General features: G+C 40.3%; 1 protein-coding gene across 1 annotated transcript in view; it reads left to right on the top strand.

Annotated features, from left to right (window-relative positions):
- The window catches only part of GALNTL6 (polypeptide N-acetylgalactosaminyltransferase like 6), a 937,179-nt gene that overhangs the window by 690,003 nt on the left and 220,329 nt on the right, over window positions 1-26,847 (top strand). The window lies entirely within an intron of this gene.

The following is a 26,847-nucleotide window of genomic DNA, read 5'->3' as shown; positions in this document are numbered from 1 at the left end:
ATATACACAGGGAAATGTAAAAAAAAAATGAGGAGACTCAAAACCATATAGAAAGCAAGAAGAGAAATTTTCACCTACCTCGTCACTAGAATTATGCTCTAAATTTGGTTCTGGCCTTCTGGTCAGCCAAGGCAAAAAGAATACATCACTTGCTTTGAACAAATATCATGCTAATTTGAGTGGATATAGACTTTTCCCAGAACTCAAAGTAAGGAGAAATTTAGCAAATATATTGAAAGTGCATTAGTTTGCTATTGCTGCCATAACGAATTACCACAGACTCAGAGGCTTAAAACAGCATGAAAGTATTACCTTTCAGTTCCATAGCGTAGAGTCCTGACATGGGTCTGAACTCAAGATGTCAGGAGGGATATGTGATTTTGGGAGACTCTAGAGGAGTCCCTTTCCTTTTCTTTACAACTTCTATAGGCTGCAGACATTCTTTGACTCATTTCTCTTCCCCTAACTTCAAAGCCAACAAATCTCTCTGGCCATTCCTCCGTTGTCTCATTTCCCTCTCTCCACAGCCAGGAAAGATTTATCCTCTTTTAAAGACCCATGGGATGAGGTTGGGCCCACCAGATAAACCAGGATAATTTCTTCTTCTCAATGTCCTTAAGTTAGTCAAGTAAAGTAAGTTATTCACAATTGCTGGCAATAAAGATGTGGACATCTTTGGGCAGCCACAGTATAGTATAATTAAAAAAAAAATAGAGGACCTCAAATCCCAGACCTGAATTTGACTACAACCTCCCATAATTACTAGCAATGTAGCCTTGGAGAAATTATTTAACATCATGAGCCTCTGTTTTATCATCTGGTAATAAGAAATTATAACATTGAACCTAAGCTAGTTATGTAAGACTATTGAGCTGGTGCACAGATTCATGCACACTGAAAGGAAATTAATTAGCAGGTGGCCGGTGGGGCAGGACTGGGTGAGACAGGACTGGGTGAGACAGGCCTGAAGCCAGCCTCCCATGGTCCTTCCCCACAGGCTGCACCTGGGGCAGCGCTGTGCCGTGGCTCGAACGGCATCTGCAGTCACCACAGCTCGTCAGTAAACCAGATTCGGGTGACAGTGCCCCAGCAACAACATAACCCACAACCAAAGGTGGAATTGCATGGCCCCACGAGGAATCGGGCTCCCTCTTCTCTGGTTCGGGGCGCATCACCCAAGAACCACCGCTGCCAAGTCACCTCAGCTCGGCAGCTTCTGCATTGTCTGCCCCCTGGTGGTCAGTGCACATCATACCTACCGGCCAGTCAGTCAGATGGTCACTTAGCCTTTTATATATGTACTAGAGGCCCGGTGCACAAAAATTTGTGCACTCGGGGTGGGGGGGAGGTCCCTCACCCCGGCCTGTGCCCTCTCGCAGTCTGGGACCCCTCAGGAGATAACAACCTGCTGGCTTAGGCCTGCTCCCAGGTGGCAGAGGGCAGGCCCAATCCCTAGGTGCAGCCCCTGGTCGGGCTCAGAGCAGGGCCGATTGGGGAGTTCGGGCGCCGCCCCCTGTCATGCACAGAGCAGGGCGGATCGGAAGGTTGCGATGCCACCCTCAGTCACTCTCAGGGTAGGGCCGATTGGGGGGTTGGGGCACCGCCCCCTGTCACACTCAAGGCAGGGCCGATGGGGAGGTTGTGGCACCACCCCCTGTCATGCACAGAGCAGGGCCAATCAGGGGGTTGGGGCGCTGCCCCCTGTCACACACAGAGCAGGGCCCATCAGGGGGTTGGGGAGCTCCCCCCTGTCATGCACAGAGCAGAGCGGATCAGGGGGTTGGGGCACTGCCCTCTATCACCCACAGAGCTGGGCCGATCAGGGGGTTGGGGCGCCGCCACTGTCACACTCAGGGCAGGGCCGATGGGGAGGTTATGGCTCTACCCCATCACACACAGAGCAGGACCTGTGGGGTGGGGGGGTTGGGGCGCTGCCCTCTATCACCCACAGAGCAGGGCCGATCAGGGGGTTGGGGTGCCGCCACTCTCACACTCAGGGCAGGGCCGATGGGGAGGTTATGGCTCTACCCCATCACACACAGAGCATGGCCCGTGGGGGTGGGGGGGTTGTGGCCCCACCCCCTGTCACACACAGAGCCACAGGGCTATCAGGGGGTTTGGGCACTACCCCCTGTCACGCTGATCCCGGTGCTGGGAGGCATATTACCCTTTTACTATATAGAATAGAGGCCTGGTGTATGGGTGGGGGCTGGCTGGTTTGCCCTGAAGGGTGTCCTGGATCAGGGTGGGGGGCCCCACTGGGGTGCCTGGCCAGTCTGGGTGAGGGGCTGAGGGCTGTTTTCAGGCTGGTGGGTGACTGAAGCTCCCCATGGCTCCTTATTTTCTTTTTTTTTTTTTATTCTGGGCCAGCTTTAGCTCTGAGGCTTGGCTCCAGCTCTTAGGCCTCAGCTGCTGAAAGCAGGTATCTGGTTTGTTTGGGTTCTATAATGGAAACACTGTTTCAACTCCAGCTCTGAGATCCTGGCTGGCTGAAAGCAGGTTCTGGGGTTTTGTTTAGCTTCTATATTTGTAAAAATGTTTCAAACTGCAAGCTCAGAGGCCGGCAGCGGCAGGCGGGGAACGTTGGAGTCCTCCGTCATTGAAGCAAGCAAGCCTCATGTTCGCTTCAAGCTGCCTGGCTGCCAGCCGCCATCTTGGCTGGCAGTTAATTTGCATATCGCCCTGATTAGCCAATGGGGAGGGTAGCAGAGTGACACCAATTTGCATGTTTCTCTTTTATTAGTGTAGATGGTTATGTGAAATACCTCACAGAGAGCTCAGTAAATCATGGGATTATTGTTTTTGTTGATCCTTATCAATTCTTGATAAAAAGCAAATAGGATAAAGTTGAATTTTATTCTAGGACCTAAGCTGTGTATTCCTATTTTGTCACTATTTAACTTGACATCAGGAGAGAGCTTTTAGAGTGTCTGGAAGAATGGAAAATTAATGTGTTACATAGAAGGTTTCTCTTAAACACCCATTGCCTAAACCACACTTTTGGCAGATGCTGAATAACAATCAGTTAAGTGTTAGCTCCCTGGTGCATGTCCAATATGTCTGTGTTATATATTATTGATAACAGAAAAATCTATTCACTTTATATATCAAAGAGGGAAGTGGCGAGTTTAATATTCTTTTTTGTGAAAAAGAGTCATATTTTTTTTGAACCAGAAAAGGCCCTGTGAATTTTTTCAACAAACCTCCGGGTCTGGCCTAGACAATCAACCATTTGAAACACTGGAGAGGTAGGATGGACTTGGTTAAGGTCATATGTCATCATGTGGAATCAATTTGCTATCTCTACTATAGGGTGAATGACGATTATATAAGAATATTATAGCCTGAAAAGAACACATGATCAAGTAGAGTAAAGAAGCAAAGAATAAGAAAGTTCTTGGCACCAAAGGATAAAAATAAGGAGGCTTATCTTGATTCACTCAATTCAATACATAATTACCGAGAGCCTATTATATACCAGGTACTATTCTAGTAGCTTGAAATACAGAAGTGATCAAGAAAGAAAAAACATAGAGTAGTTGTGAAATGTTTCTTATCTATTGTAGAAGGTCCCTATTTTATCTGTAATAGACCCTACTTCTGTGAGTTTAACTGAAATGTCAAGCAATGATCAAATTTCAGGTTGTCTTCATTAAAGATAATTTTTTAGCATCTCTATCAACATTCATTCTCCAAGAGAGATAAACTTCCCATAAACAAATATTAGTGATTCTATCAAAGGAGAAAGAAATCCCACTGGCATACAGATTAAAAACTTGATAAACCATGGAAAATTACAAAACATATGTAAAATGAGGTTAAAGGTATTTAAGTCAGAAAGAATATTTATCTTTCTAAATAGTCTCTCACCTCTGAGATGCCATTCTGCGTCACTGCAATTTGTGACGTTTGACCCACGCTCCCTGTATTCTCCCAGAGAAACCTGGCCACTCTGTTGTTAAAAGAAACAACTCGTAGTAATCCCTGAGTCTCTTCCATCTAAATTAGTCTGCAAAAAGTCATATAGTGGAAACCACACAGCTTTGGTCTACCATTCTAGCTCAATCTTTTCAAGACCTATCAAATATAAAGAAAGGGAAATTATTCACAAACTGGAAAGTAAATCTAATAGTAATCATAGCAAATGTTCAGCCTCGCCAATAAACAAATACATTCAAATTAAAATAATGAAGTACTTCTTTTACCTAACAAACAGCACAAACAAATCTTGTTTTTTATAAAAATAGTTTCTGATACTGTTAGAGGAGCAGTAGGTAATCGCCTATTGCTGACAGCTGTGTTAATTGGCCTTTAGGGAAGGAATCTGACAAAGTGTGTCATATGCTATTAACATTTTCATGTTTTTTGACCCAGCAGCTTAATTTGTTGAACTCTATCTTAAGTTTGACCAAAAGCATATGCATGAAGTTGTTGGGAACACCATTATGAATATTAATAAGAATAGAAATACTTTAAATGTTAAACAGTGAGAGAATTGTTAAATTATGGCATATTATTTAACCACTAAAACATGAACAATTCTTAATATGTTTTTTATACTCCACTTTACTTATAGTCTACTTCATTCCAAAATATATTTGAAGTAGTGATATCATTCTAAATAATTTTTTAAATGCAGAATACATGATTAAAAATAAAACATTTTTAAACATATTCTGGAAGGAAATAAAGCATATCTATATATATAGAAGCCTAAGCGACTGGCTGGGAGCAGATACTCAACACAGGAGCTTCTGAGCAATGGCAACTTTGCAGAGTGCCCTCTCATGCACTCCAGGGATGTCGGACTGCCGATTTTGGCCCAATTCCCACAGGCCGGGCCGAGGGACCCCACCAGTGCATGAATCTGTGCACCGGGCCTCTAGTATTAATCAGGAGGTCATGGATGAATGCTTTTCTTTGACATTTTTTGTTATTTGAAAAATTCTTATGGAACTTTATAGTAAAGAAAATATTTATTTCTAAAAATAATTCCAATAAAATTTTATTTTGACTTAATTATTAAACTTGGCACAATGCATTTTCTAGACAGATTTGCAAGGCATAAATGTGCTCTGGTGGGTTAGAACCCACTGTGAAACCTTAAGGCCTAAATCATGTCATCAGGATAGAAAGTTCAGACTCTTTCATTTTCAAGATTCTGTCATAGTACTGGAACTTAGGGAGTAAGGCTGATACAGGGTGACAGTGGTTACTGCCTGTTTTGGGGGGTTGTTGTTTTTGGGTGCATGGGTAGGTTTGTTTTATTTTTTAGCCTTAACTAAAGAAAAGCCTTCAAAAATTAGAGAATTTGACATGATCTTATTCTAATTACTAAACCAGAAAAAGTCTAGGTAAAATTTTTCAACTCTAGTCAATTTATAGCAAGCTTGGAATAAAACAACTCTCAAAAACTTTATCAATATAACACTCAGAATCCTAAAGCAATTTATTTTAGCTTTCCCATCTCAGCAAGGCTCTCTTCAGAGCAAAAATCCCTCAGTTTGCAGGGTTTTAGAATATGCTCAGTTGTTCCTTTAGATCCTGCTGGGAACAATAGAGCAGTCAGAAGTTACAGACTTTAGCTGTGTCTACAAAAAAAGAAGAAAAAATGCTTACTTTAATATGCCTTGCAATCAGGAGAAGGTTGGAGACAAGAGGGGAAGTTAGAAGTATGAAAAGAGTTTGAATAAGTGCAGAGCCATTCAAGAAATGATTTTTAATAAACAACTTATAAGGATGGCTGCACATTTTATTTTTATTTTATTTATTTTTTCTTTATTGATTAAGGTATTACATATGTGTCCTTAACCCCCCATTGCCCCCACACCCCCCACTCATGCCCATTTTAATTTTTAAAGGCTATGCAAATGGCATAACATCCTGATGGCTCCCCAGCTTACTCATGACAAAAGCCAAAGTCTTTGTGGAGCTTTCAAAGCCCCAATAGATCTAGACCCCATTTGCTTTCTGACCACATCTTACACCAACCATATTTTCTGCTCCTCAAACACACCTACACAGTTCTCTCTTACTGACACCTCTTCTCCCCTCATGGTTCATTTCTTCACCTCCATATAGGTCAGGGACCAGTCAGAAACACACTAGATATTTCAGCTATAAGCATTTATTTAATTCTTTTTTTTTTACATTCAGTATTATTTTTTATTAGTTTCAGGTATACAACATAGTAGTTAGATAATCATATACTTTTAAAAAAATATATTTTTATTGATTTCAGAGAGGAAGGGAGAAGGAGGCAGAAACATCAATGATGAGAGAGAACCATTGATTGCCTGCCTCCTGCACACCCCCCGCACTGGGGACTGAGTCCACAACCCAGGCATGTGCCCTGACTGGGAATCAAACAGTGACCTCCTGGTTCATAGGTCAACACTCAACTACTGAGCCATACCAGCTGAGCAACAGTCATATACTTTCAAAAGTGTTCCCCTGATATTTTCAGTACCCACCTAGTTATTATATTATATTATGCATAGTTATTATATTATTGACTATATATCCTAGGCTGATTTTACATACCCATGATTATTTTGTAACTAACAATTAGTACACCTGAGTCCCTTCCAGCTGAAGAAATTTAATATTAGCAATTAGTTACACAAATATTGGAGGACTTAAAAGCAAAAAAAGAACATTGAAGTAATCCAGATAATGGCTGCAAGAAGCGGGTGGGTTTCTTGTTCCCCCTGTGCTGTGGGAAAATGGGAATCTTTTAGGGCTTCCTGAATCTAGAAGCTTGAAGGTGTGGCCCTGTGGAGATGATGCTCAGAACTCTATCTTAAACTAGGGATATAATCTGTCAGAAATTTTGGCTTCAGTGGAAAAATGTTTACTGTTTATCAATTTGATCACCTTTAATGTAGCGTGACTTCAATTCTTTATAATAAAGTTCCTTCGGTCTGCTGAGAATATCATTGTTGGATTTACTAGTAGATATGAACTTATAGCTAACTTTAGGAGCAGTAATGTTTTACCTGGTTTGCTAAGGGGAATTCGGGTTTTTAAACTAGAAGATAGTGGGGAGCTTGAGGTGCAGGAGAAACTGAACAAGTCTGGGGGTCAAGGGCAAGAAGCTGAAGACACTTGTAAGTAATCAGGGTACCTTTCAAGCAAGGTTCCCAACAGGAGCTAGGACAGAGGGTTTGTTATAGGAAGACATGGAAGCAAAGCAATTTATTTCATTGGCTATAACTTAAGAGGTAACCTATCTGGGAAAATCTAGTTGACTGTGATTGATTGTTCTTAAGTTTCATTTTCTAGAATTTGAGTGCATTGGCTCGGGCTAAGGTTTTGGTTTGCTTATCTAAGCCACCAAGGCATGAGGTCCACTCAGTTTAATGGCCTCCTCATTTTATCACTTTAGCAATTGACTCAAACCAACTTTCACTCCCTATAGAAGGCCTAATCTCCCACAGCCAACATTTTTCCAATTTTCCTGAAGTATTTTTCCTGTTTCCAAGTTTCCATTTGTATTGAATTAGCTAAGGGAAATTAGCTTGGGTCATGGATTATTTCTCTATATAGAAAACAACTTAATGTAACGTTCATTCACTTCCTTAGTTCTTTAGAAAAACCACTTAATAAGATATTTACATGTATTGTAGACACATCAATGGGGAACAAATAGGATTTAATTACAGAAAATAAAAGCAACTTCCATCTGAGTACTAAATACCTCTGTTTCTAAATCTTTTGGCCCCTCACCGCACACATGTAACCTTTAGTAATTCAAGCATAGCGCTCCCTAACCCTAATGTGCAGCAACACAATGTTCCTCAGTGATCAGTATCAATCACCCCAGTCAGTAGAGGAACAAACCCTTCTTTGCTTACTAGATCTTTGGTAAAAGAAGAGCAAAATGGCCATGTGTAATCTCAGTTTCTTACTGATTAGAATCATTATCACATCTCCCAATGAAAACATTCCTCCCAAGAACTTCAAACTAACACAGCCCAAAGTTGTAGGGATGGAGAAGTAAAAACCTGGCAAACAGGTAATGATGAAAGGAGCAGCTTCCACTAAAACACCTTGATTTTAGGACCCATGTATTCTGGCTGTGAGAGAAGAATTACCATATATATTTTGGTGATTCACTGGACATGCTGCATCCACTAATATAGAACCCCAACCTTTTTGGGTGATGTCACCCAACTGGCACCACGAATGAGTCTTCAATAAGACATTTTCCTGTTTCATCGGGACCTTTGATGTCTCTTCACTTCTGATCCCTGGGATAGAAATGGGCCCAATTGATTTCAGTGGCATGTGCCCATCTAGGAAGACCAACTATCCCAATTTGCTCAGGCCACTCCTGGTTTTAACACCAGAAGTCTCACATTACCAGAAACTACTCAGTATTAGGAAAACAGGATCATTGGTCACCCAACCATTATCACATTTTAATTTTGCTATAAAATACATTCTTTGTTCTAGTATTTGTAGACTTCCATGGTAATGACTAAGGCATTCTATAAGTACAAGGATGATGGGCCTGAAAGAAGCATTGTAGGAAGGAAAGAAAAATCCAAAATCATATATATTTCAGTGAGGAAAAATAATTTTCTGCCCTGTAACAGAAAAATGCAATGTAATCAACCCTACTACCACTACGAAGGCTTTCTTTGGTGAACTTTTAAATGAGATACAGGAGAGTTTCCAATTAAACGTCCATTCTAAGGGGTCTATCTGCATAACTTTACCCTGGATCTGGTTACCAATCCTCCATTCCAATTCTTCCAAGCCTCTGATTATCCAGGCAAACCGTGAGTTCCTGTCCATGAATTAGTGGATGGCTATCCCTTTGACCATTTTTAGTCAAGACAAGTAAACAAAAAAAAATATACTTCTCAAGGATTGCTAGCTAATAGGATTTTCCTGAACCACCATTTTTCTTGAACACTATATTTTTGAGACTTTAATTTAAACCATGTTAGTGTTCTTCAAGTTGGTGTTAGTATTACACAGAACCATCTGCAGACACATGTCTAGGTAAGAGCTCTGGGTCACCCACTTATGTAAATTACTTGTAGTTTATAGACCTGCTTTTGCTTGACAATTGATTACTGTTTTACGCGCCAAATATATGGCCCAATGGGTCAGATAACTCCCAGTTCACGATGGCCAGCAAAGGTCACATAGTCATTTAATGTCCCATTGTTTGGTATTCAGTCATTACAAGGCTTAGTAGCAAGTCATGAGTTGTTTCTCAAAAGTGAAATAGTTATATGCAGGAGAGGGTATGGCTTCCCCTGAGGGAGTGGGCTGCAATTCTCTGGTTGAGGTTCACCAGAAACCTCATACTACATTCTTATTTGCCTTAGGCACTTTGAATATCATTGGATCTGGTGGGTCATAGGCCTACATGAAAAAGAATAGCTTATACTGCAGCCTACACATGTTGCTCAATAGTTTCCCCCCTGTGGTTCTGCTCAAAACTGGCAATTATATGGGTTCCTCACAAAATAGGTCAGAACATTGTATTCTAGTATAGTAAATGTTGCTTCAAAAGTCCAAACAGGACAACTGAAGATTATGCCTGTGCGTAGTGGTAAATGTAAAAGATGCTTTACTTTTTTTTTCACTGTACAGATACTATTTTGACATATGCAGGTTACTGAACTCCCCCAGAAACTTTACTAAAAAGATGCCTTGTATTCAGTGAAGTTTATCTCCCAGCCTCTGGTCCATGTGTGTTTCACTAAGATATATAATTTCCAGGTTCTGGCTCATCAAAACAAAAAGTATCATGATGTCATTAATGAAGCAGAGCAATGTGATATTCAGCAAGATATTAAGATGATCAAGATATACCTAAAATAAATTAAGACAGAGAGTAAGAAGGTGCTGAAAGGTGCTGATGTGCTACCATCCCTATGAAGAAAGAAAACAAGCTGTTTCTGGAAGTCCTGGCAAATTTATATGGAAAAAAATAGTTTCTGGATAAATAACTATACATCAGGTACCAGAGGCTGTGTTGATATGATTAAGTTTGTGATAATCCATATTGATTTCACAACATCTATCCTCTGAACAAGAAAGACACATAGGTTAGCCCTAGCCAGTGTGTTCAGTGGTCAGAGTATCAGCCCACACATGGAAGGATCCCAGGTTTTATTCCTGGTCAAGGGCACATACCTGGGTTGCAGGTTCAACCCCAGGCCCCAGTCAGGATGAGTACAAGAGGCAACCAATGGATCTCTCTCCCTCTCCCCACCCCTCCACTCCCTTGCACTCTCTCTAAAAGTCATTGGGGGGTGGGGGGAGGAATTCCTTGGGTGAGGAATAACAAAAAAATAAAAAAGGAAGAAGAAGCAGCAGCAGAAGAAAAATAGGTAAGTTAAATGGGAATGTGATAAGATTCACCACCCTTCATCTCGCAAATCTTCAACTAGGCATTCATCTCTACAGTTCCAGAAGGACTATGATATTGTTTTGGGATGATTGTTCCTAATATGCAAGAATTCTCTGAGCCTTCCACTTCGCCTTTTCTATGATCATGACCCTCATTTCACAGATTGGAGAGTCAATAGGAGATTCTGCCAGTTGCTAATTATACCTGCTTCAATTACACAGTCAGAAGCTTAGGTCCGTAGATCCTCTGACCTGGCAATTAAACAGACGTAAGTAAATAAACAAACAACAAGTGCTGGAGAGGATGTGGAGAAAAAGGAACACTCTTGCACTGCTGGTGGGAATGCAGACTGGTGCTGCCACTATGGAAGACAGTATGGAGTTTCCTCAAAAAACTAAAAATGGAACTGCCATTTGACCCAATGATCCCACTTCTAGGAATATATCCCCAGAAACCAGAAACACCAATCAGAAAGGATATATGCACCCCTGTGTTCATAGCAGCACAATTCACCATAGCTAAGATCTGGAAACAGCCTAAGTGCCCATCAGCAGATGAGTGGATTAGAAAACTGTGGTACATCTACATGATTGAATACTATGCTGCTGTAAAAAAGAAGGAACTCTTACCATTTGCAACGTCATGGATGGAACTGGAGAGCATTATGCTAAATGAAATAAGCCAATCAATGAAAGAAAAATACCACATGATCTCACTCATTTATGGATAATTAAGACCATTATAAACTGATGAACAAAAATAGATACAGAGGCAGAGCAACATCGAACAGACCGTCAAATTACAGCGGGAAGGCCGGGGAGAGTTGTGGGGGTGGGTAAGAGATCAACCGAAGGACTTGTATGCATGCATATAAGCATAACCAATGGACACAAGACACTGGGGGGTATGGGAGGCTAGGGGAAGGTCAAGGGGAGAAAAAAAAGGAGACATATATAATACTCTTTGTAATACTTTAAGCAATAAAACAATTAAAAGTAAATTTATACTTTCAACAATAAAGATTTTTTTAAAAAAGAGAGAGAGAAAAAATTCCATCTATCCTCTGACCACCATAAGAATCCACTTTGATGGATGGTCACAGTGGCATTTTGGGTCCCCAGAAATTAAGGTCACTTCAGAGCTAGTGACTGGCTATCAATAAAAGGTCTAGTGAGTTTCCTTTGCTAAGTGTGTTGTCACCATAATAAATGGCCACAAGTCTGTTTTAGGGAAGACTTGGCGGAAGTCTTACAGACTATTGTAAGACTCGTGGCAATGGTGCATAGCTCTTTCTCAAGGGGAACTGGAATCCCCTGCAATCAAGAACACACAGGTCTGTGTACTGATTTAGGCCTAGAAAATAGGTAAGAGACTAAAGCTTTCCATTGTGATGACAAGTCAGAATTTTGGCCAGCAGATCTAGAGAATCTTTTGCTATAGAAATAAAATAAAAAGTTAGGAGGCTGCCCATTTATTTCATTTGGAAAAATGATTAGCATCTTCTCAAAATTTCTGGTGTCAGAACATTCCAATTTCTACTCTACCCTTATGCAGTTATGGTGATTGCCTCTGTCTATTTCTGGTAGATAAGGACTGGCACTTGACCTTAACCATTCTAGAATCCCATTACCCTTAAAGTTTTTAATATTTATTGTTGAAAGTATTACAGATGTCCCCATTCCCCCCCCCATTCACCCCTTCTAGTCAGCCCTTGTCTCCCACCCCAGACCTTCACCATACTACTGTCTGTGTCCATGGGTTATGTATATAAGTTCTTTGGTTCATCTATTCCCATCCCTGCCAAGAAGCCAATCTCAAAAGTGCCATTTCAACTAAAGTGCAAAAGAATAGGTTTTATTTTTAATATGTGCATGTTTGAGATCATAACATTCACACAGTTTTGCATCTTTCTGTTTCACGCAACATGTATTAGGGAGCACTTCCCCATGCCACTCAATATTGTTATAGCATTATTTAATTTCAGCATAATAATTAATCATGTTTATATACCGAAGATTAGAAAATACTTGGAGGTAATTGTTGAAGTAACGAGATTTGAAAGGATATGGAAGGAAATTAGATTTAGAACCTTGAAAGAATTCACATCGAATGGAAGGGAGAATATCTTTTTCTCTGAAGTAATAGCAGGAATGGGAAGAAAAACAAGAAGGTAAAGATAGCAGATACTAAAGTTTCTCTGTTGAATTAAAGATAAAAGGAGATGGAATATGGAATATAATGAACAACATAAACTGATGAACAAAAACAGATCCAGAGACAGAGAAGCATTGATCAGATGCTCAAACCTCAGAGGGAAGGTAGAGGAGGGTGAGGGGAAAAGGGAGAGAGCAACCAAAGGACTTGTATGCGTGCATATAAGCCTAACCAATGGACACAGACACCAGGGGGGTGAGGGCATGGAGCGGGGGAGGCAATAGAAGATAAGGACACAGATGTAATACCTTAATCAATAAAGAAAAAAATTAAAACAAACAAACAAAAAGAAATAAAAAGGAGATGGAGGATGTGGCCCAAGGATTTGGACAATAATTAAAGAGCAAATTCAATTGGTGTACTCACTGCTATGGGGATAGGGAAATGAGCCAAGCAAAGATGCATAGAAATAGACATATACCATCCACCAAAGTGTTAGTGATCATTACAACTGGATGGGATTGTAGGTGATTGTTATTTTTTCAAAAAAAATTAAGTACACATTACTTCCATTATTTTTATAATCAGAAAAATATACCATAAAATTGTGGAGAATGGATTAAAGGAGGATCTCTGTGGTAAGTCAAGAGTTATAGAAGCTAATTAGGGTCAATTGTATTAGCCTGAGAAAGAAATGACTGAGTGAAACATTATTGTGGTCTAAACTAAGGCAGAGTTAGTCACAATGGGAAGAAGGGAATGATAATTAGGAGGATGATTCAAAAGTAAAGACAACTGATTGGAATAGTGGCAGGGATTGGAGCAAAAGTGAGAGAGTAAGGACAGGTTTCTGACTTGAGCATCTGGTTAGATAACCATGTCGTTCAGCAAGTCACCCAAAGGAGAAGATACAAACTGTAATTTTAGGCATGTGAGCTTTGGGTAAATGAGAGATTTCAATGTAGAAATTATAAATAGTTAAGTTGAGAAATGGAGTGAGTATGGCAGAGTTAAAAGTCATGGTTCTTTGGACTAAACTTCCCTGAGTTTCAATTCTATTACTGCTACTTACCAATCATATTGCAAAAATCATAGGCCAAATACTTCTGTCAACCTCAGTTTCATTTCAATAAAATTAGCATAATAATATAAAAACATCTGCCTGATAGTCTTGCTTGAGTAGTAAGGGAAATAATACATGTAAAGCCCTTAGCAAGTGCTTAGTAAATCATAATAAATGTAAAATATTAACGCTATACATCATCATTGCTTGCTATGTATTGTTAGGCAACTTGATCAATTTCCCAATTCCTCCATTTTTAAAAATATATACATTTTATTGATTTTTACAGAGAGGAAGGGAGAGGGATAGAGAGTTAGAAACATTGATGAGAGAAACATCAATCAGCTGCCTCCTGCACACCCCCTACTGGGGATGTGCCTGCAACCAAGGTACATGCCCTTCACCAGAATTGAACCTGGCACCCTTCAGTCCATAGGCCAATGCTCTATCCACTGAGCCAAACTAGTTAGGGCTCCTCCATTTTTTTTTTATTAAATGGATGTAGCAATCTACTACCCAAACTTGAATTAAACATTCAATGAGAAATTGTGTAGTCCAATGCCTGCTCCAGTAGTGATTCCAGAGATATGATTTGCTTCTATTCTTTCTCATCATGATTATTGTTGTAATCTGTTCAAACTCAGTCACCAAAGTATGAAAGTTAAAATAGACATTAAAATATTCTTATCAAGTAGGTGTATTCATTTTGTATAGTGTATAAGAAGTAAATGGCCCTTTTCTCAGCTTTTATAAAGATGTTAGATTTTATTAATTTATTTAAAAATTTCTAATTACTTTTTGTTTATAATAGCTAACATTTTTATTTCTTATCTACTTTTTTAATCTTTTAATTTTCTTTATGGTGTTTTTTTATGAACACAGCTCGTTTTTAAAATATTTAATCATATCTACTAATGTTTTTCCTTGTGATCATCTTATTTTTGAACTTAGAGCACCAATGTTTATATCAACATACAATATCCTCGTAATTCTTAATTTTTATGTTAGTTATAATTTGTTAGCTGGAATATTTAAAGAATGTGAGATTTAGTTTGTTGAATCATGAGAAGTGAGATATTTGCTTAATTTTTTCCAGCTTACCAATTTTCTCAATACCTTTCATTTGAAAAATATCAATCCCTTTTCCCATTTATTTGTGATTTTTCTTTTATTAAGTACTAACTTTTTAGACTATGATATATTTGACAATTATAAAATTCCACAGTGTTTTTAAAATTATTACATTTTAAGTGCCTGGGAGGTCAAATCCCATGTCCCTAGCTCCACTCCCCCAACCCCTCTTTTTAAAAGTTTCTTTAGATAGTCTTCTGTGTATTGGTTTTGAAATTAAATTTTCAATTATATTGGATGGCTTTATAGTTTTTAATTCAAGAAGAATTAGCATCTTAATATTATTTGATCTTTCCTAGATGAACATGATATATTTTTTCATGTCTTCTATAATTCTCATAATATTTCTGAGGTTTATTTTTTGTAGACTCAAAACTTTTTACTAAGACTTATTTCTTGGTATATTTTTGTCATTTTCTAAATAGAATTTTTTTCTTTTTCAACTATACCCTTAAACAATTAGTGCTAGGTTTTTGGTACCTGATTTTATACTAGGATTTTACCTTTAACCATATACAAGTGATAAAAATTTAATTAACACAGTTCTCTTCTAAAAAGAAAATAGGAGGATGAGAAAACAGTACTAACTCACTTTTCAAAGGCTGTTGAAACGTCAATCTTTCAAGAGTGATTGAAATTATAAACAAAATGAATTGTGATTTTAAGTGTGTTTATGTCAAAGACCAAACAGAGTTGAGGCTCAGAGTTAAATGTCTACATTAAAGTAGTGGCTAATTTTGGCCTTAAGTTATAGTAAAGAATAATGTCTTACCATACCTTAGTTGAAGAATATTGATCTTAAAGGCACCAGCCACTATTTCACTAGTTGTCTCTGTCATTGGATGCAACCCTGAAAGAACAAAATGAATTCAGAACCAGGCAAAACTTACAATCCTTGCATCCTGGTGAATCACAAAGAAGGCAGTGACAGTTTTAGGAAGGGATGCCACAGCCGGGGGTGATGTTCCTGGGCATTTGGAAGTCATAAGAACTGTACAGTCTGGATGCTCATTTTCAGACTGTGCAGCACATCACTGCCAAAATGACATATTGGTCACATCCATGAGATACAGAGGTCATTGCTCTGTCGATGCATTTCTAGGTTTTTGGAATCACGGCAAAAAGCATCCAGAGCAAGTAATAGCAACACCCCTGATCTGGGCAGCTGTGTCTACCAACTTTGCTAACAACTGCCTCTTCAGCTGGTTAAATTATTCTGTCTGAGTTTCCCTGGAAGGTACAAGGTCATATGTGCTTGTACTTCCCATGACCCTGCAAGAACTCTTTCATTAAAAAATCAAGAGAAAACCAGCATTATTAGATTAATGGACTGTGTGGTGACCCTAAGAGGAATAAGTAATTATGTTAAGTAAGCCTTATCAACTCAACCTTTATAAAGAAAAGGAGAAGCCCACAGTGAGACTTTGCCAAAAGCCCTATTGTGAATGATATACGTAATACATCCAATTTTGGTAAGCTTGTTGAATAGATGTTTGCTAACAAAAAAATTAATATAAATTCATCATTATCTGTCTTGTTGAGTGAACAGCTAATTATCAGGATGTACAAGAAGTCTGAATGATTGTGGGTTTTTTGATAAAATTGAATGTTGTTATAAAATTAGTAAGATTAAAAATAAAAAGAGAGAAGTGATAACAATATTAATCAGACTAATACAACATGGTTAATATTTTGGCATACTTCCTTTATTTTTCTCACAAAGCACTATGCATTCAATGTTGCACTGCAAATTTGCTTAACATTAAAAAGTAAATATTTTCCCACATAGATATGTGACTTTAGCAATCATTCTTTTAAATGGCTATAATGTCCATTCAGTGAAGGTAACATAACCTGCTTAATAATTCTTTAATTTTTTATTTAAATTGTTCAAAATTTTGCCCAGGCATTGTGGCTCAGTGGTTGAGCATTGACCTATGAATCAGGAGGTCATGGTTCAATTCCCAGTCAGGGCACATGCCCAGGTTGTAGGCTCAATCCCCTGTAGCAGGTGGTTGAGATTGAATTAAAGCCCAGTTGTCCTGTTTATTAAGGAATTATTAAGGCTGTATGATTATTAAGGAATTAATGCATCCTTTAGAAGAAAGGTGTTTGTACACTTTCTCTAGGAACTAAAATATAAGGTTGACTTCTCTGTTCCAAAGCCTGTTGCATTAAATACTAATTTACAAAGTACTGAGATAGATTGATGCTTATCTGGATATAATGTTGTAATCAGAGAAATATGTGGATTGTCTTTCTCCGTTGCTAGTGAGAGTGAAGTTCTTGGGGTGCCATTGGAATAAGAGTTTCTGGAGGCCCCGCAGGAGGGTGAGATGTGGTAGAAAGCTTCATTTTCATAGAATTACACCCCTGTGTTTGCAGACTCCCATTTCCCTTAATCTAGTCCTGGAAGAGGTGCAGCTGGGGACTTAGCAGAGCTAGAAGCAAAGCCAGAGTCCAAAGTTTCAGATCCATGGTGGAGCTGGGTCTAGTTTAGCATTAGGCTAGTTGTAGTCTATTAGTCCATAGTGTGTGGGGACCATGTGGCTGTGGGCCATGTGGGCGAATGCAGGGGAGCCAGCAGAGAAGGATCCCTGCAACAAGAGTCCCAAGAGCCAAGCAAACAAGAGAGGTAACTCCTTTGCTTAGGAGCTTAAGTATCGCAAATCTTCCAGCACTTGCAATGGCCATACCTACTCTGGCCAATGGCCTGTTCCCAGATGTGACTGACAGATAAGTACCTTCCCAATGTCAGCCAGACTTTACTCATGCATCTATTCTTTCCCTGCCCAGTCCCTTCCCCCAGGGATATGGGTGGATTCCCTGGGGACTGTTAAACTGCACTTCCTGGCAAAACTGCACACATGAGATGCCCCTACATTTGGCCTTCCCTTTGCTCCTTTCCTCTTTTTAATAACCAGGTTCATTACAGCAGTATCAATGTGATATTCTACATTATAAAAATGACCAACTTTCATTCTAGACCTATATTTCAAAAGTGTTTTTTGAAAGATGGCATTGCTCTTTGTTGAGATAATTCTAGAGTCCAGGACTTCGTTGTTATCTGATGCTCTTTTTCTAGCACATTACTTAGAGAATGTCAGGTAATGTGTCACATAGCATGTGAGAAACATTCCATAAATATTAATTCTGGTGATATTTTCTACAGAAACAACTGAACATACATGTGATCTGCCTCCTCTGACTGAAACTAAGTGCTGAGGTTTTACTTCCTTTATATTCATTTTGTTTTTTATAATTTTTGATTAATCATAAGAACAGGAAAACGTGAATGGCATAAGTAGAACAAATGCATGTTTTCCTACCTTATAATTATTGACAATTGCAAAGATTACTTCATGCTCACATGGGCATTTTTAGGTGAACAAGTAAATATTACATGTAGAGTTGAAGTATCATTGGGCTCCCTCTTATCCACAACTTGTATTTCCTCCCTTCTCCATCAAGAGTCAACCAATATCATGAATGTTGTATATACTTCTGGTCTATCTTTATGTTTGCCCACGCATATACACACATATATTTCTTTAAAGTATAGGAAGAGTTATATATATGTTTGTATTTTACATAAATGATATGACACTGCACTTGCTATTATTCAATATTAGAGGCCCGGTGCACAAAAATTTGTGCACTCGGAGGGGGGTCCCTCAGCCCAGCCTGTGCCCTCTTGCAGTCTGGGACCCCTCGGGGGATGACCACCTGCTGGCTTAGGCCTGCTCCCTGGGGGATTGAGTCTAAGATGGCAATCAGACATCCCTCTGGCAGCCCAGCAGCCCTCAGGGGATGTCCACTTGCCAGTGGGGAGCAGACCTAAGCTGCAGTGGGACATCCTTAGCGCTACTGAGGAGGCAGAAAGGCTCCCAACACCACCGCTGTACTGGCAGCCATCAGCCTGGCTTGTGGCTGAGCAAAGCTCCCCCTGTGGGAGCACACTGACCACCAGGGGGCAGCTCCTGCATTGAGTGTCTGCCCCCTGGTGGTCAGTGTGTGTCATAGTGACCAGTCATTCCCAGTCGTTCTACTGTTAGGGTCAGTTTGCATATTACCCTTTTACTATATAGGATAGAGGCCTGGTGTATGGGTGGGGGCTGGCTCGTTTGCCCTGAAGGGTGTCCCGGATCAGGGTGGGGGTCCCGTTGGGGTGCGTGGCCAGCCTGGGTGAGGGGCTGATAGCTGTTTTCAGGCTGACCACACCCTCTTCAGGGTGGGGGTCCCTATTGGGGTGCCTGGCCAGTTTGGGTGAGGGGCTGAGGGCTGTTTTCAGGCTGGCAGGTGACTGAAACTCCCAGCCTCTCCTTTTTTTATTTTTTATTTTTTTTTGATTCTGGGATTTATTTACCTTCTATAATTGAAACTCTGTTGCCTTCACTGGCACTCCCAGTTCTGAGGCCGTGGCTGGTTGAAAGCAGGTATCTGGGGTTTGTTTATCTTCTATAATTGAAACTTTGTTGTTTTTGGAGCTGTTGCTTTCGGAGCTTAGAGCCGGGCCGCAGCAGGCGGGGAACCGTGAGTTCCTCCATCACTGAAGCAAGCAAACCTCCTGCTCGCTTCAGCTGTGTGGCTTCTGGCCACCATCTTTGTTGGCAGTTAATTTGCATATCTTGCTGATTAGCTGTTGGGAAGCGTAGCGGAGGTATGGTTAATTACCCTTTTTATCTTTTATTAGATAGGATGTTCCTTTTCATTCAGCATCACAATTGGGAGCTATCTCTGCTCCTCTGTATCAAAATGCATTGCTTTATAGTTGAATTCCATTAATCCGTTCCCTCACTGGTGGTATTTAGGTGTTTGTTTGTTTTTCCCCAATTTCTAGTATATATGAAAAACCAGGTAAGCAGGGAGGCTAAACTATTGGCAGAAAAATTAAATGTCAGTAATGCGGCTATTACCTTCATCTGCTTCCCTTATCAACCTTCTTGCCCTAAAACCCCAGGAAGAGGAAGGAGACAGAGTATAAAAACAAAATGTCCCTTTACTCCCCCACTAGTCTAGATTCATACAAAAATTTCATGCAGGTAGTAGGGGGATGTGTCAGAAATGACCAATAATCCTAACAGTTAGTTCTCTTCTGCTGCTGGGTACGTGGAGGATGAAACTCCTTGTCCTCTTCAAGAGACACGAGGTCAAGTGATTATTCTGGCCAATGAATGGAAGCAATTCAATTCTTTAAACCAGAAGCAATAGACCACTTTGGCTTCCTACCTATTAAATCCATGTAAGCAGTCTGGTTCCTTGGGCCCGGTTCCTTTGCAGGATCCTGTCATATATTCTCACTGATACAAAGCTGGTTGTCAAACTGAATTTTTCTAGTAGTCATTTGTCTCGTCACTCAGGTAAGACTGCAGTCAACAATTCCATGTGTCCTCTAGGGTCTCCTACCCTATGCACAAGGCACTAGGAGGTTTTGAGACTCTCCTCTGCCCATCAGTCTCTATTGTGCCACCTCTTCCGGATACACTAATCATGAACATCCAGATGTGAAGTGAAACACCAGCTGCTCTTTCCCTCAGGGGGTGATTTTCTTGGGATTTTGCAGAGAATGAATAGTTTTTTTGTACTTTCTGAAGTGTTTCTGGTCTTTCTCACCTCTCAGGCCTCTTCTTATGATTATGTAAAATGGAATTTCTCAGTCAACCCTGTAGGAAGGTGGCAGAACCCCGCTACTCTCTTGGTTTTCAGAACTTTTGCTGTGGTCCATTTATTCCCTGTGGGTCTGAGCTCTCAGCCTTGACCAGGACAAGAAGAGAAATATACTGAACATAAGACCACACTGTGCTGTACACTAGGCTACAATGAGAGTCCTTGAATGTATTTCCATGTATGAATGTGTGAGAGGTTCCCTAGAATATACCTAGAAGTAAAATTCTTCAGCCATAGGGTAACTTAATGGCCATAAGTAGTGTTACTATTTTTAGCATTTTTCTAAAAAACTCTTCCAGCACAAGTTCCTCTGGCTCTTCTCTTCCCGTCTTCCCATCGTCCCTCTGAGGTGCTGACTTTCCATGCTGCCCGCTTTCTGCTCAGTCAAGTTGTTCTCTCCTCTTGAGAGTATTGATGCCCTGTTTTCGCAGAAATAACCTACTGTGGCCTGCTCCCCTCTGGCTACCCTCACTGTTGACAAATGAAGTAGAGGGTCAAGGACACTGGCCACTGTGAAGTTCCCTACAGCTCCACTCATAGTGCTTCTCCAGGGTGGACTGCTCGCCTCCACAGAGGTCTGGCCCCCTTTTCCCAATCCTGTTGTGGGTCTGAATGGGGATGAGTCAGGGGATACCCCTCAGGCCTCTCTAGTACCTCTGATGGTCAGCAGGATCAAAAGAGCCCACAGAATAAGCGATGGATGTGGACAATAGGGGGTGAGGGTGAGGGTAGGATTGGGGGGGATGAGGGGACATTGGGGGGGATAAGGACACATTTGTAATATCTTAATAAAGGGGGAAAAAAGAGCCCACAGAAGTTAGAAAACAAAAGAACCACAACACTTACTTAAATGCCCTGAACGTCAGGAGTCAATGTGAAAGACAGGAGAGGTGACAGAAAGAAATGGGGCTCCAAAATGGTGTGGACCAAGAGAGAAGAGAAACCAGAGTGGTTCCCTGGGCCGAGCTCTTTGCTGCTTGTGGCAGGACCAGACAAAGGCTCAGTAAAAATCTAGGGGAAGAGCAGATGGAGCGTGGCCAGGCAAGTTAAGAACAGGCAGGATTATAGAATGCTGTCCGCTCTACTGCCTGTTCCCACATGAACCGGCTTTTCAGAAAGGAAAAAATCTGATGAACAGAATAAACAGGTGAATATCATAGAATCAGGGGGCATAGAAAGGGAATGGACTGACAATTCTCAGGGGGAAAGGGGTGTGGGGGGTGCAGGAAGAGACTGGACAAAAATCATACACCTATGGATTTTTGGTTAGAGAATCTAGCACAAGATTTTATTAAATCTCAGAAATTATTCCATCAACCTTGACTCTGAATAAAAGAAGCTTCATGGTGGGCTGGTGGGACAGTTTTACACATTCACTTTCACATGAGGGAAAAGAATTTTATTATAAAACACCATTTGGGAGCCATCCTTTAGTTGAACATAATCAGTATGCAAAATTGAAAATTGGAGTCTAGAGAATTATGGACTGTGTTATTTGGATAAGCTAATGAGAGATGTTTTTCCCCCCTCAAGGATAATATTGATATCTACATGCTCCTCTACTGCTCCCATTTCTCAGAAAACACTTTGGGAGCTTGAACCTGGTCAAGCTAGCTAGTATCAAGTATAAAGTGGCCTATTTTTAAGTGTAAACACGTGACAAGAGACTGTAAGCTATCCCAGCTCAATAAGACAAAAAATAGTTGCTATCTTATTCTCTTTTCCAATACAAAAAAATCATCCCTGCCTTCAAGTAATTTATATAAATTTTTAAAAATCTACTTACTACATTAAAGAGCAAAACTGAAGCATCCTTCCTTTGTAGATCTACTTTTTAATGTCCCAGAGAAGATTATTTGAGCATCAGTGCTACTTCTGCTCAGTCAACTGCAGAAATCCATGAGAGAAAAGTCAAATATAAATAGTTTATAAATTAATTTTTTAAATTTATTGATAATTTTGAGAGACATCAATTTGTTATTCCACTTATTTATACATCCATTGGTTGATTCTTGTATGTGCCCTGACTGGAGATCAAACCTGCAACCTCAGCATATTAGGATGACGCTCTAACCAACTGGACTACCTGGCCAGGGCTGAAAATTTAAGTATTCAGTTTTTGGGGGCCTGATCTATATAAATGTTCCTCCATTAATAAAACTGGCTTCATGTCATTTCATTTAGCTCTTCTTCAGAAAGCTGTTAAATAATTTCCAGTAATGGTGAACCAAAATAATAATTATGCCAAAGAAGAATGGCAATGTTCACCTTAAAAAAAAAAAAAAAAAAAGGAGATATAAGGCTATGTGAGACCGGAAGAGTCCCAGTCTGCTTCTTCACCTTTCTATCCTGTTTTGTTGCTGCCCTCTTCTACACACTCCATTATTAGCTCCCTCTCTCTCTGGTGGATTTAAATTATTAAATTTTCCTCAACATGACATTCTGAGTGTATCTTGTGACACTAATCATGATTAAGCAGTTATATAGAAGCAGCACTACTGCATGGTAATATGCTTTGCTGATAACAGCTCTTGCAGCAGAAGAAAAACCAGGTTAGATAAAAGTTATCCTTCAAAAAGCAGACTCAGTCAAAAAATGAGATTAATGTACCTCTATTTATGTTTTTCTCCAAGAATTTCGAGGATTCAAACACCAGAAAAACAAACTTTCCCAGCAAGGCAGATAAATATTTAGTAAAACACATGAGAAGAAGTTTCACGGTGTGAGGTGTCCTCTTTGCTTAAATAAAATACTCTCAAGTCTGCCATTTGACAGCTGCCAGAGACATAACTGCCACCGGAAAATGAATGATCCGAATGGTTTCCTTGAGTAGCTCATTAGTCAGTCGCCATTTGCCAGGCACAGAGCACTGGGGTCTGCGTACACTGAGAACACAGGGGGACGATACAATAGAAGCAGAAAAAGTTGTTAAGCTGAATAATAACTGAGCAACTTACAAGCCAAAGGCAGTGAAGAATACGTGTCGTGAATTTTTTAAAAACTAGAAAACCAAAGCAACTGCAAGTTTACCATTTACATGTATATGGAATCAGGGAATGTGAAGTGTAGGATGTATCAAGCCTCGCATCTGGATTATTCATCTATACCTGGTGTTTTCTTGTATTAAAATGTCCCTGATTTATATTCATTTTCTTACTGATGATCAAAAGAGGACTCAAAACAATTTCGTTTTCTATCTCTTGAGATTTTTTTTGGAATGCCCAATAATTTCATTTCGCCTTCTGTGTCGCAGTTTAGTCATCATTCCTTCAGGAAGCCTTCCCGGATCCCCCAAGAAGGGAATTGCAACCTGAGCTCCCACATTATTTACTGATTCCATTGTTACCACCTTTGCCTATTCCCTTGTTTTGAATACTCCAATAGACTGGACATTTTTTAAAAAACTTTGGGCATTCAAACTGGACTGAGGAGTGCCATATCCCCTTTGCCTTGTTTGTCTAAAATGGCACCCATCTCTCATCCTTTAGGTTTTCCTGGTGACTGTCAGGTGCCATCATGTCTCCCCATCTCAAACTACCCCAAACATCTGCTCAGCTCTGTAAGGAGACTCCACAAAGCCCCTTTCTCTTGACTCCAGAAGGGTACATACACATAGTTCTCTCCAACACAATCTTTGTACAAACCTAATCCTTTTCTTAGGAAAGTCTTCCCCGCTGTCACATGTCATAGTACATAAATTCTAAAGGTTATTTCTGCATTTCCGTTTTTTTGTTTTGTTTTAATTTTTTTATGTCTATTTCCCAACTCCCTTTCCTTTGGCAACCATCAGCTTGTTCTCTCTATTTAGGGGTCTGTTTCTGTTTGGTTTATTCACTTAGTTTTTTTGGTATGTGTTTTTTTATTCGACATGTAAGTGGGATCATATGGTATTTTTTGTTCTCTAACTTATTTCACTGAGCATAAAGCCCTACAAGTCCATCTAAGTTGTTGCAAATGACAAAATTTCATTCTTTTATTGCTGAACAATATTCCACTGTGTCTATATAGACACCATATCATCTTTACTCACTCATTTACTGATGGACATCTAGGTAGATTTTGTATCTTTTGTTTTCCTCAGATAAATACCCAGAAGTGGAATTGCTGAATTGTATGGCAGCTCTACTTTACTTTTTCGAGGAATCTCCATAACTGTTTTCCATAGTGGCTGCACTAATTTATAATCCCACAGCAGTGTACCAAGTTTCTCTTTTCTCTACATCCTCGCTTGCCAGCCCTTGTTTGTGGATTTATCAATGATAGCCATTCTGACAGATGTGAGTTAATATCTCATTGTGGTTTTGATTTGCATTTCTCTGATGATTAGTGATGTACAGCATCATTTCATATGTTTGTTAGCCATCTGTATCTCATTTTGGGAGAAATGTCTATTCGGGTCCTCTCCCTATTTTTTATTGGATTGTTTGGTTTTATTTTGTTTTACTTTAGTGTTAAGGTGTTTGAGTTCTTTATATATTTTGGATATTAACCCTTTATTAGATGTATTATATGCAAATATCTTCTCCTACTCAATATGTTGTCTTTTCATTTTGTTCATGATTTTCTTCACTTTGGAAAAACTTTTTAGTTTGATGTGGTCCCATTTGTTTATTTTTTCTTTATTGTTTCCCTTGCTTGTTGAGATATATTCAAAAAGATATTACTAAGAGCAATGTCAGAGTTTACTGCCTATGTTTTCTTCTAGGAGTTTTATGGTTTCAAGACTTACATTTAAGTCTGTAATCCATTTTGAATTTTTTGTGTATGATGTAAGAAAGCAGTCTAGGGTGTGTGTGTGTGTGTGTGTGTGTGTGTGTGTGTGTGTGTGTGTGTTTTGTTTTGCATGTATCTGTCTGGTTTTGCCAAAATAACTTAAGAGAGAGTTTATGCCATTGCCTCTTTGTCATAGATTTAATTGACCATGTATGTGAGGGTTTATTTTGGTGCTCTGTATTCCATCTCATTGATGTATTTACCTGTTTTTATGCCAGTACCATGCTGTTTTGTTATTGTAGCTTTGTAGTATAGTTTGATAAGAGGGAGCATGTTACCTCCCACTTTGTTCTTTCTCAAGACTGCTTTGGCATTTGGGATCTTTTGTGGTTCCAAATAAATTTTAGGATTAGTTGTTCTAATTCAGAGAAGAATGCTATTGGTATTTAGATAGGGACCGCATTGAGCCTGTATATTGGTAGTAAGGTCATATTAACAATAATAATTCTTCCAATCATGAGCAACTTATATCCTTCCATTCATTTGTACCTTGTTCAATTTCTTTCTTCAATGTCTTGTAGTTTTCATATCATTTTTAAAAAGAGGGGAAAACCTTAACTTTTTCAGATATTGTAAATGCCTTAGGTCATAGACCGGAATGAAGGGAACCAGTTTGAAAATTATTGCATTGTAGTTCAAATTCCAATTTTTCTATTAAAGTTTCTTAAAACAGTTACATAAAAATAAGTAGACAAGCAATTACATTGTAAATATCTTTCCAAAGCTTTCACATCTTAAATGTCCAAAGTGAAGGAACTACAGTTATTGAGTTTGTTTAGCACTTAGCATGGAGATTGTCAAGCATGTGACAAATGCCTTCAATCAGAGCAGTGATCTTACTAGATGTATGAAATCAGAGAAATAGCCATCTACACTAATAAAAGAGAAAAATGGTAATTGGCGTACGGTGATACCTTTTTCATTGGCTAATCAGGGCTATATGCAAATTAACTGCCAACTAAGATTGGCAGTTAACTGCCAACAAGATGGCGGCTAATTTGCATATGTAGGCACAATGCAGGGAGGCGAAAGGGAAAGCAGGAAGAAGCCCCCTGCCACTGACAGTGATCTGAAACCCAGGGGGGAGGTAAGAGCTGGGGGGCCCTGCCCCCCAGCCATGATCGGAGAATCAGGCGCCTTTGCCGCCCTGGCCAGTGATAGCAGGAAGTAGGGGTGGAGCCAGCGATGGGAGCTGGGCACGGTCGAAGCTGGCAGTCCCAGGAGCTAGGGGTCCCTTGCCTGGGCCTAAAGTGGAGCCCACGATCGCGGTGCCCCCCGCTGCCACTGCAGGTCCCCGCTGCCCGGGCCGGACGCCTAGGCTAGAGGCGTTAGGCCTGGGCAGGGGCGGAGCCTGCAACCGCGGGGAGCTGGTGGTCCCCTGCCCAGGCCTGACACCTCTGCCGGAGGCCTCAGGCCTGGTCAAGGGGCCGATCCGGTGATTGGTGACCGGAGGGTGATGAGGGTCAACTCCTCTGGCTGAGGCATCAGGCCTGGGCAGGGGGCGGAGCCGGGGATTGGGGGGATATGATGGTCCCCTTGCCCAGGCCTGAAGCCTGGGTCAGAGGCGTCAGGCTTGGGCGGGGGGTGGAGCAAGCGATCAGAGGGAGATGGGGGTCCCCTGCCCAGGCATGATTCCTGGGCCAGAGGCCTCAGGCCTGGGCGGGGGCCAGAGCCAGCGATCGGG

This window comes from Myotis nattereri (assembly GCF_964212035.1).
Source record: "Myotis nattereri genome assembly, chromosome: 5".
Taxonomy (NCBI): Eukaryota; Metazoa; Chordata; class Mammalia; order Chiroptera; family Vespertilionidae; genus Myotis; species Myotis nattereri.
The sequence above is the reverse complement of the archived record's forward strand: the minus strand, read 5'-3'. Positions and strand labels throughout refer to the sequence as shown.